General features: G+C 44.3%; 1 non-coding gene across 1 annotated transcript; it reads left to right on the top strand.

The window, feature by feature from the left end:
* The first annotated feature begins 5,722 nt into the window (after positions 1 to 5,722).
* Positions 5,723 to 5,795, top strand: Trnar-ccu. Its single transcript has one exon. It is a non-coding gene; the product is annotated as a tRNA-Arg (tRNA).
* The last annotated feature ends 4,745 nt before the right edge of the window (positions 5,796 to 10,540 follow it).

Raw genomic sequence — 10,540 nt, 5'->3', positions numbered from 1 at the left:
AAACCAGACAGGCATTCACTTGCAGTAGCAAGCGACCCTGGTGTGCCCCCCCAACACAAATAAATAAATAAAATTATGAAAATTTAAAGCTCTTAGGGTCATCCAGGTCTTGTGAGGTTGGAAAAAAAGTCAAATTTCTATTCCATGTCAAGTTAATGCTTACCTCCAAATACCAAAAAAAGAAAAAAAAAAGGGGGGGGGGGAAGGCAAACTGGGTCTAACTGCCCTTATGTTTAAGATCCCCCCAGACTAGGGCTGGAGAGACAGCTTAGCGGTTAAGCGCTTGCCTGTGAAGCCTAAGGACCCTGGTTCGAGGCTCAGTTCCCCAGGACCCACGCTAGCCAGATGCACAAGGGGGCGCACGCGTCTAGAGTTTGTTTGCAGTGGCTGGAGGCCCTGGCACACCCATTCTCTCTCCCTCTATCTGTCTTTCTCTCTGTGTCTGTCGCTCTCAAATAAATAAATAAAAAATAAAAATAAAATAAAATATTTTTTAAAAACAGATAAACAAAGCCAAAATGAGGCCAGAGGTGGTAATGCACACCTTTAATCCTAGCACTGGGAGGCAGAGTTAGAAGGATCGCAGTGAGTTCGAGGTCACTCTGAGACTACATAGTTAATTCCAGGTCAGCCTGGGCTAGAGTGAGACCCTACCTCAAAAATCCCCCCCCCAAAAAAGCCCAAATAATTGATTGGTGTTCAAAGGTATCATTGAATGCCCATACATAATGAGAGGTGAGCTAAGGGCGGTGATACAAGGGGAACGCAATGCTGATGAAGATACTATTGGGTGACTCCTCAGTGCATCTGTGACAGTGAAACACTCCCACGAACAGCAGCACAAACACTTAGAAATGAGAGTAGTAAAGAAAAGTACAGGGAGTGACTGAAAGGAATTAGGACCTAAATAAGCCAGAGGTGGTGGTTCATGCCTGGGAATGCCTGCACTTGGGAGGCCGAGGCAGGAGAATCAATGTCAAGGCCAGCCAAGGCTCCATATTGAGACTTTTTCTTTTCTTTCTTTCTTTTTTTTTCTTTTTGGTTTTTCGAAGTAGGGTCTCACTCTAGCCCAGGTTGACCTGGAATTCACTCTGTAGTCTCAGGGTGGCCTCAAACTCACAGTGATCCTCCTACCTCTGCCTCCCGAGTGCTGGGATTAAAGGCGTGCGCCACCATGCCTGGCTGAGACTTTTTCTTTAAAAAAAAAAAAAAAGTAACAAAAGCTACCTCATGTTCAAAGAATCAAAGTCTGACAATAATTTTAAGATGGCAATATTCCCAAAATTGATAAATATTTAATGCAATCCCTAGTACAATTCCATCCACATTGTTTGTAGAGCTAATCAGCTGAGCCTAAGTTCATATGGAAGTGCAAGAGAGTAAATGAATATAAAAAAATAAATGAAACAGAAGAGCAAAGTTAAAGGACCCACATGTCTCAGTTTCAAAAATCACAACATAGCGACCATAATCAAGATGTAGCTCGGTTATTAGAGCGCTTGCTTAGTACGCATGAAGCCCTGGGCTTGATCTTCAGCACCACATAAAAACAGGCAGCACTCAAGAGGTAGAGGCAGGAGGATTAGGAGTTAAAGCCTTGGTTATACAGTGAGTTCAAGGGCAGCCTGGACTATATGAGATCCTGCCTCAGGAAAAAATAAATAAATAAAAGACTATGATGGTGCTGCAGATATGGCTCAGCAGTTAAGGAACTTGCCTGCAAAGCCTAAGCAGTGGCCAGTGGCCCTGGCGTGCTCATTATCACACACTCTCTCCCTCTCTCTCTCTAATAAATAAATAAACATAAAATTAAAATAAAAACCCACAAACTGCCATGACTCATCTAATGTTAAGACTCTTAAGTTAAATTTATAATGTTTCGTTTGTATTTTATTTATTTTTGTTTTCAAGGCAGCATGTGACTTTAGCCCAGGCTAATCTGGAATTCACTCTGTAGTTCCAGACTGGCTTCGAACTCACGGTGATCCTTCTATCTCTGCCTCTCAAGTGCTGGGATTAAAGATGTGTGTCACCACGTTTGGTTAAATCCTTAACTTTTGGAATCTATAATTTTGAAACATATGTAAAAGAAATCCCCAGACCTAGGCAGTTTCATTGGAAAATTCTAGCAATCCTAACACTGATTCTACAAAATCTCTTCAAGATAAAAGAGGGAGACCACATTCTGATTCACTTTATGAAGCCACTTTTACCCTGAGATACAAAAACAGGACAAGAGCCATGCATGGGGGCACACATCTTTAATCCCAGCACTTGGGAGGCAGAGGTAGGTGGATCACCGTGAGTTCGAGGCCAACTTGAGACTACATAGTGAATTCCAGGTCAGCCTGGGTTAGAGTGAGACCCTACCTCAAAAAAATAAACAAACAAACAAAACAAACAAAAACAGGACAAGAAATTTTCACTATGGGCCAATATCACCCATGAACAGAAATATAAGTCCTCAGCGAGTAGGAGCCTTTGCCATGCAAGTTTGAGCACCTAAATTCGATCCCCAGAATCCATGGAAAAAGCTGGGTGCAGACTGTTGAGGGGAACATGCATCTGCACGTATAGGTACACACACCAAAAAGTAGTAAAATCACTAAAATGTAATAGAGTGCATCCAGCGCCATGTACAAGAAAAATGAACGCAACAGGAAACAATGAGGGTCTAAAGGAGAGAGGAGAGAGAGAAAGCACCTGTTGCCTTCCTCTTCTCAAAAGTCTACCTTCAGGTCTCTAAGATGAAGATCCTGCCTCATTATGAAGCCATCATCATAGTGAGCTCATTTGGAAAGCTTCATGTCCATATCTGTAACATGGGAATATTGGCTCCTTTCTCACACTACTGTGAGGGTTAAAGGAAACAAGACATGTAAAGAAAGAGGTGCTCGGTCAATTGGAGGTACTTCTTATTGTTACGCCCAGTTCTCGGCGCCCCCAGTGACCACCAAGGAGAACCAAACACGTATGCAAAGGCAAGGAGCTTTATTTCGGGCTTAAGCTCGGACTCTTGACTTCACCAGCGCAGTGGATCTGTACAAGAGCCCCGATTACTGGGAGGGCAGGGTTTTTATAGGGATTTGAACACAGAAGAAGGGGATGGCTACATGATTGGTTGATTTAAACAGTCTACTCTTCTGATTGGCTTAGGATTTTGGCGGGCAAAGTTGGCGGGCTGGGGCTAGGGAAATTGAACTTATCTATGACTACAGGAATGTATGGAGTGATCAGTTTCCAGTAAGTGTTAAACCCACCCTTACCAGCAAATAAAAACTTAGACTTTGCTGGGAAGCAGAAACTTAGGCCTACTGAGGACTCTGAAGCCTGTCATGGCGTCCATCTGGTTCCTGAGTCCTTCACTTATAAGCCAGAAAGTTAGTTACAAGTGTGTTTAGCTCCTGTCCGCCTGGCTCTAGGTTAGCTCCTGTCCACCTGGCTCTTGGATGCACAGGGACCACGAAGAGTCTGTGAAGTTTTAGCGGCATTGACGGGGATGAAAACATCCACAGACCTCACTGCTGAGTTGTTATCTAGGGTTGCACAAGTTGGAAACACGGCTGAGCCTCCACCCCAGGTCTGCTGTCTCCCAATCTAGAAAGTGCTTTTGCTATCCACCACAGGCCGGGGTGACACATGCCATTTGGTTTTTCGAGGTAGGGTCTCACTCTGGTCCAGGCTGACATGGAATTCACTATATATTCTCAGGGTGGCCTCGAACTCATGCCAATCCTCCTACCTCTGCCTCCCAAGTGCTGGGATTGAAGTCGTGAGCCACCACCACGCCTGACAAGTTTTCTTTCTTAGTTGTTGCAAGGCAAATATGATATTAGTACACATCTAAGTTCTAATTCACCTCCCAATTCTCTATGGCTTCAGACTAATTTAATTGTTAGAATTAGCCCCCTGAGGAGTTTGAAAGAGACCAAGAGTAATCAAGCTAAATTCACATTACATGACCAGTGTTTAATTAGGTATTGTTGCAAAATCCTTGTTAATTCCAAAGTCAGTAAGCAATACAAAATGATTCACTTTCTATATCTCATAGGAAATTAAGACAATATATATGGTGGCCAGCAGCCAGACAAAGCCATGAACAGGTTAAAAATCCAAAGAGCAGGCTGGAGAGATGGCTTAGCAGTTAAGCGCTTGCCTATGAAGCCTAAGGACCCTGGTTTGAGGCTCGGTTCCCCAGGACCCACGTTAGCCAGATGCACAAGGGGGCACACACATCTGAAGTTCGTCTGCAGCGGCTGGAGGCCCTGGCACGCCTATTCTCTCTCTCTTTCTCTCTCTCTTTCAAATAAATAAATAAAAATGAATAAAAATATATTTTTAAAAAATCCAAAGAGCTTCATATAAATATTCCGAGGGGATATTTGGCAAAGGTAAGAAAATGAAGTCAACGAGAAAAGGATAGCTTTTTCAACAAATTGTGTTAGAACAAAACACCCTCTTCAAATGAAACCTTATACCTTATGCAAAAATCAGCTCGGGGGCTGGAGAAATGGCTTAGCGGTTAAGCGCTTGCCTATGAAGCCTAAGGACCCCGGTTCGAGGCTCGGTTCCCCAGGTCCCACGTTAGCCAGATGCACAAGGGGGCGCACGCGTCTGGAGTTCGTTTGCAGAGGCTGGAAGCCCTGGCGCGCCCATTCTCTCTCTCTCCCTCTATCTGTCTTTCTCTCTGTGTCTGTCGCTCTCAAATAAAAAAAAAAAAATCAGCTCGGAATGAAGAATGGTAAATTTGAAGGTAAGTCATCAAACTATAAAACTTGTAGAACAATTGGATAGACTCTTTGAAATTTGGGAGTAAGCAAACAATTTATAGGGTCGGCACAAGAAATATAATATTTAAATGAGAAAAATCAATGGATTTAAGCTGATCAGCAATTTAAAACTTTTGCTCTACAAAACCTGCATGAAAAAGATTAAGAGAAAAAGTGCAAAAAAGCCGGGTGTGGTGGCGCACGCCTTTATTCCCAGCACTCAGGAGGCAGAGGTAGGAGGATTGCCATGAGTTCGAGGCCACCCTGAGACTCCATAGTGAATTCCAGGTCAGTCTGGGCTAGAGTGAGACCCTGCCTTAAAAAACAAAAACAAATAAAATAAAATAAAATAAAATAAAAAGCAAATGCTGGGGAGTATGCAGAGAAACTGGTTAGGTTGCTCCTCACCGGTGGGAATGTGAGCATTACAGCCAGTATGGAAAACAGTTTGACTGTTTCCTGTGAAAGTAAACATGCAACTGTCACGTGATCCAGCAACTGCCTCCTTAACAGCATGTAGCCCCAGAGAGCCTTGTGTGTGAGTGCTGATGAAAGCTTTATTTGTAATAACCCCAACCTGGAAGCAGCCCAGGTGTCCCTCAGTGGGTGACGGAGTAAGTAAGCAGTGGACTGTGCTCACCAATCACAGAGAATGAGCTAACAACACGCCACACAGCCTGCATGGGACCCGCAGAGTGGGAAACTGAGTAAAATGCCAATCCCGGAAAGTTACATGCTCTGCCATTCCCGTTAGGTAATATTCTTGAAAGGACAGCATCTCAGGATGGAGAGCAGATGAGTGCTTCCCAGTCACTGTGGAGAGGACCCTAGTGTGACTCTGGGGGGAGGAGAAGGGTGCGCTCATAAAGGACAGCCGAGGAAGCCCATGGTGGTGAGCGCGCAGTGTGTCTTCTCTGCGGGCTACCCACCCAGGTGATAGAATTGTACGTGGAGCCCGGCTAGCTCAGTCGGTAGAGCATGAGACTCCTAATCTCAGGGTTGTGGGTTCGAGCCCCACATTGGGCGCCACTTGCCCCGGCCAGTGGGGAGTTGAACAAGGACTCAAGGAGAAGCTAACCTGCGTGAAAGAAGGCAAACAGACACAAGAAGGAGACCATGCTAGGTGTTTCTCACAGCCTCCAGAGTTTATTCTTACATGTAGGTTTATATAGGGTTGTAGGGGGAAGGGGACGTGGTCAGGGCAAAGATCACAGAGTTACTGGTTAAACCGCAATGCCTTTGTTTCTTCATTAGCTATAGGCAGGATGGGGGAGTGTTTGGCCAGGTGTATGATCCCATTGTTTCTGGTAGTTGAATATTAGGTGAGGAAGTAGAAACTTAATTTGTTATATGGCAGTCTTTGTCTGTGGTAATTGAGTATTAGGTGAGAAAGTAAAAACTTAACTTGCTATATGGCAGTCTCTGTTAACGTGGCCGAGGTTTGGTTCATAGCTCCCAACACCCATTCACCATAGCACAAAGAAAATTGGGACAATAGGAATAAGATCAGTAAATTGCATCTGTAATGGAGAAACTGACCCCATAATTTCTCTCCTTTATCTATAACTTAAATACAAGCTTATAATCTTTTCGGTCTGTGAGTCATTGTATGAACCCCATTTTTAAAATTTCTTTTGTTTATTTTTATTTATTTACTTATTTGAGAGCCACAGACAGAGAGAGAAAGAGGCAGATAGAGAGAGAGAATGGGCACACCAAGGCCTCCAGACACTGCAAATGAACTCCAGGCGCATGCACCCCCTTGTGCATCTGGCTAACGTGGGTCCTGGGGAATCGAGTCTTGAACCGGGGTCCTTAGGCTTCACAGGCAAGCACTTAACCACTAAGCCACCTCTCCAGTCCCCGAAACCCATTTTTCATTGTGTGAACTAAGGTTCCCAGAAAGCAGCTCTGTCTGCTGCTCTTACTTCCAGCAAGGCTGAGAGGACTGACTGAGCTCAGGTGACCAGGGGGAGATGGAATCTTGCAAGTCAGAGCCAAATTACCTTGGGCTGCCTTTAGCCCCTTCATAGTCATTTATTGTCCATCTTTGAGTCTGAAGTAGCATCCTGGTGACTATGAGTTGATCAGGTGCAATCCTCTTTGAATTGCAAGAACAGACCCCAGCTTCCTCCATCCCACATACCTGAGGGTCAACCAAGGTATTTGAAAAGTGCCTTGATTTATGATTTTCTTGTGTTCTGTAACTATAAAACCCTCATGAAATCGTTAACACACTGCAACATGGAATTTGGGGTAACCTAAATCTGGGTTCCCGGGCCATGGTCACTCATATTTGCCTCCAGAATAAGCTATCTCTTCTCCCCTTTGAGGTGAGAGCTGTGTCTTTTGGGTCGACAATTGTAACCCCTATATACATTTATAACTGAAACAAAAGATTTCTACAAGGATTCTTTTATTTTTTTTTCCATGTGTATGTGTGTGTTCTGGACGTGTGATGATATCTGTGTTAGTACGCATGTACATGTGTGCCTGAGTGTGGAAGCCAAAAGTTCATGTCAAGACCCTTCGTCAATTACTCTCAAGTTTATTTCCTGACACAGAGTCTCACTTGAACTCAGAGCTCACAGATTAGAGCAGTCAGTCTAACTGGCCAGTTGACCCCAGTTATCCCCTGTCTCTGCCTGCTGAGGGCTGAGATTACAGGCATGGCCACCACACCCACCATATAAAGGGGCTCTAGGGATCCAAACTCCAGTCCTCACATTTTTTTGCAGCAAATAATTTACCCACACAGCTTCTACAGGAATTTTTATCCTGCACTTAAAGCCCTTTGATAGTTCCTATTTTGTTTCATTTTTAAATACTTCAACACCACCAACGAAATTGATTTCATGATCTACTAATGTAATGTTTGTCAACTTTCACTGCATAGTACAATCACCTGGTGTGCTTTTAAATTTCCATTAGCCAGGCCACTGCCCAAATGAAGTTGGAATATGTGTGTGGGGCGGACCCTAAGCCTCAGTAGGTTTGAAAGTCCTTGGGTGAGGCTAATGTGTAGCCAACACGGAGACTCACCATACTAATGAGTTACAACCTAGAAGTTTAAAAATCACTGTTCTAACTGCTTAAATTCTAATAAAATATGTAACTGAGCAACAGTATTGTGTCAGTGTTAGCTTTTGGGGATTTTTATTATTGTACTGTGATTATTTGACATGAATATTAGAGGATGCTAAGTCAAAATTATTTTCATTGTCAAAAAGTGAGAAAAGTGGGCCCTAGAGAAATCATTGCAGCAGGATACATATAAAAAAATGTTAAGGGCTGGGGAGATGGCTTAGCGGTTAAGCGCTTGCCTGTGAAGCCTAAGGACCCTGGTTCGAGACTCGGTTCCCCAGGTCCCACGTTAGCCAGATGCACAAGGGGACGCATGCGTCTGGAGTTCATTTGCAGTGGCTGGAGGCCCTGGTGTGCCCATTCTCCCTCTCTCTCTATCTGCCTCTTTCTCTCTCTGTCTGTCACTCTCAAATAAATACATAATTTAAAAAAAAATAATTTTTTTTTAAATGTTAAAAGCAGGCTGGATAGATGGCTCAGTGGTCCAGGCACTTGGCTGCAAATCTAAGGACCCTGATCTGATTCCCTAGTACCCATGTAAAGTCAGATGCACAAAGTGGTACATGCACCTGGAGTTTGTTTGCAGTGCCTAGAGGCCCTGGCATGCCCATTCTCTATCTTTCTTCTATCTCTCTTTGCTTACAAATAAATTAACAAAACTATCTTTAAAAAACTTTTAAGCCAGGCATGGTGGCGAACGTCTTTAATCCCAGCACGTGGGAGGCCAAGGTAGGAGGGATCACCATGAGTTTGAGGCCAGCCAGAGACTACATAGTGAATTCCAGGTCAGCCTTGGCTAGAGCGAGACCCTACTTCAAAAAATAAACAAACAAACAAACAAACAAAAATACTTTTAAAAAATATTAAAAGTCAGCTGGGTGTGGTGGCGCATGCCTTTAATCCCAGCACTAGGGAGGCAGAGGTAGGAGGATCGTCATGAGTTCGAGGCCTCCCTGAGACTACATAGTTAATTCCAGGTCAGCCTGGACCAGAGTGAGATCCTACCTTGAAAAACCAAAAAAAACAAAACAAAACAAAACAAAAAAGCAATACATGTTTTTAAAATCAGGAAAAAAAAATGGATATACACCTAAAATTTTTATCAGGGAACTGCAGAGATTGCTAAGTGGTTAAAGGTACTTGTTTGCACAGCCTTTCAGCCCTGGTTCAATTCCTCAGCCACCCATGTAAAGCTGGATGGTCATTCATTTGCAATGGCAACATGCATGCATGCACACACGTGCTCTCGCTCCTGCATGCACGCGTGCACCCAGCAAACATGCAAATAGAATAAACATTTAAAATATCCATCAAAAGGTGAAAGAGGGCTGGAGAGATGGCTTAGCAGTTAAGCGCTTGCCTGTGAAGCCTAAGGACCCCGGATCGAGGCTCGGTTCTCCAGGTCCCACGTTAGCCAGATGCACAAGGGGGCGCACGCATCTGGAGTTCGTTTGCAGTGGCTGGAGGCCCTGGCGCGCCCATTCTCTCTCTCTCTCTCTCTCTCTCTCCTCCTCCTCCTCTCTGTCACTCTCAAATAAATAAACGAAAATAAATTTAAAAAAAGGTGAAAGAACAAGTACATTGTAGTCAATTCCTGCAATGGAATGCTATGTAGTAAATACATGAACCAAAAGTAGACAGGTCGACCTGGAGGTATCTGAAGACTAGCTAAGGAGTGAATAAAGCAGGATTCAGAGAGTATTTATGTTGTAACACCATTTCGTGAGGCTTCAAACCATGAGAGCAGTATTACGTAGGTATGGATGCGTAAATATTGAGCCAATGAGTGCAGAAAGACAGGCGAAAGCGTAGTGACAACTTTGGGATCCAGCCAGGAGCGTGCAATCAGGGGTGAGCAGATGGGGCCCCAACTGCATTTCTATGGTTTAATTACTTAATCGGAGAGATGGAGATGTAAGCATTTGTACGGCAGCCATGTTACAGAATTAAACATTCGAAAGGGACACGTTGGCAGTAGGGAAGCCGTATAGGAGGTGGCTCTGCCGTGGTCTCAGGACGGCAGTCACCGGGGATAGAGAGGCTGCAGAGAGCCTTCTCTCCACCCATCTGGGATGTCTGCCACTGTACACGACTGCCAGCTTGTGTGGGAGACGACTGTGGCACGGAATGCCAAGCCCCTGGGGCTAGTGTTTCATTAGCAACCTGAACAGGAGCAAACGCAAATGACAGCTTAGCTCCTGTGATCTCTCTTTTGAGACAGACTCCGTATTCTTTTGGTGTAAGGTGGAAAATACAAAATGAGCCGGGTGTGGTGGCGCACGCCTTTAATCGCAGCACTCGGGAGGCAGAGGTAGGAGGATTACTGTGAGTTCGAGGCCACCCTGAGACTGCATAGTGAATTCCAGGTCAGCCTGGGCTAGAGTGAGACCCTACCTCGAAAAAAAAAAAAAATGAACCTCGAGATAGAAGGTTTATCTGTGCTTTTGCCAACACCATCAACCTTGAAGTCTGGAAAGCAAAGCCGGGGCAGGAGGAAAAGTAAAAGAGAACCTGGGAGATGGCTCAGCAGTTAAAGGTCCTTGCTTGCCAACATGTGCTGCTGATATACTGAGTATGTCCACAGCTAATAATAAAATAAAATAAAAGATGCTTGCTTGCAAAGCCTGCAGGTCTGAGTTCGGTTCCCATTACCCACAAAAAACATGCACAATGGGGCACAAACATCT

This window comes from Jaculus jaculus, chromosome X (assembly GCF_020740685.1).
Source record: "Jaculus jaculus isolate mJacJac1 chromosome X, mJacJac1.mat.Y.cur, whole genome shotgun sequence".
Lineage (NCBI taxonomy): Eukaryota > Metazoa > Chordata > Mammalia > Rodentia > Dipodidae > Jaculus > Jaculus jaculus.
Note: the sequence above shows the minus strand (reverse complement) of the source record. Positions and strands in the feature narration are given on the sequence as shown.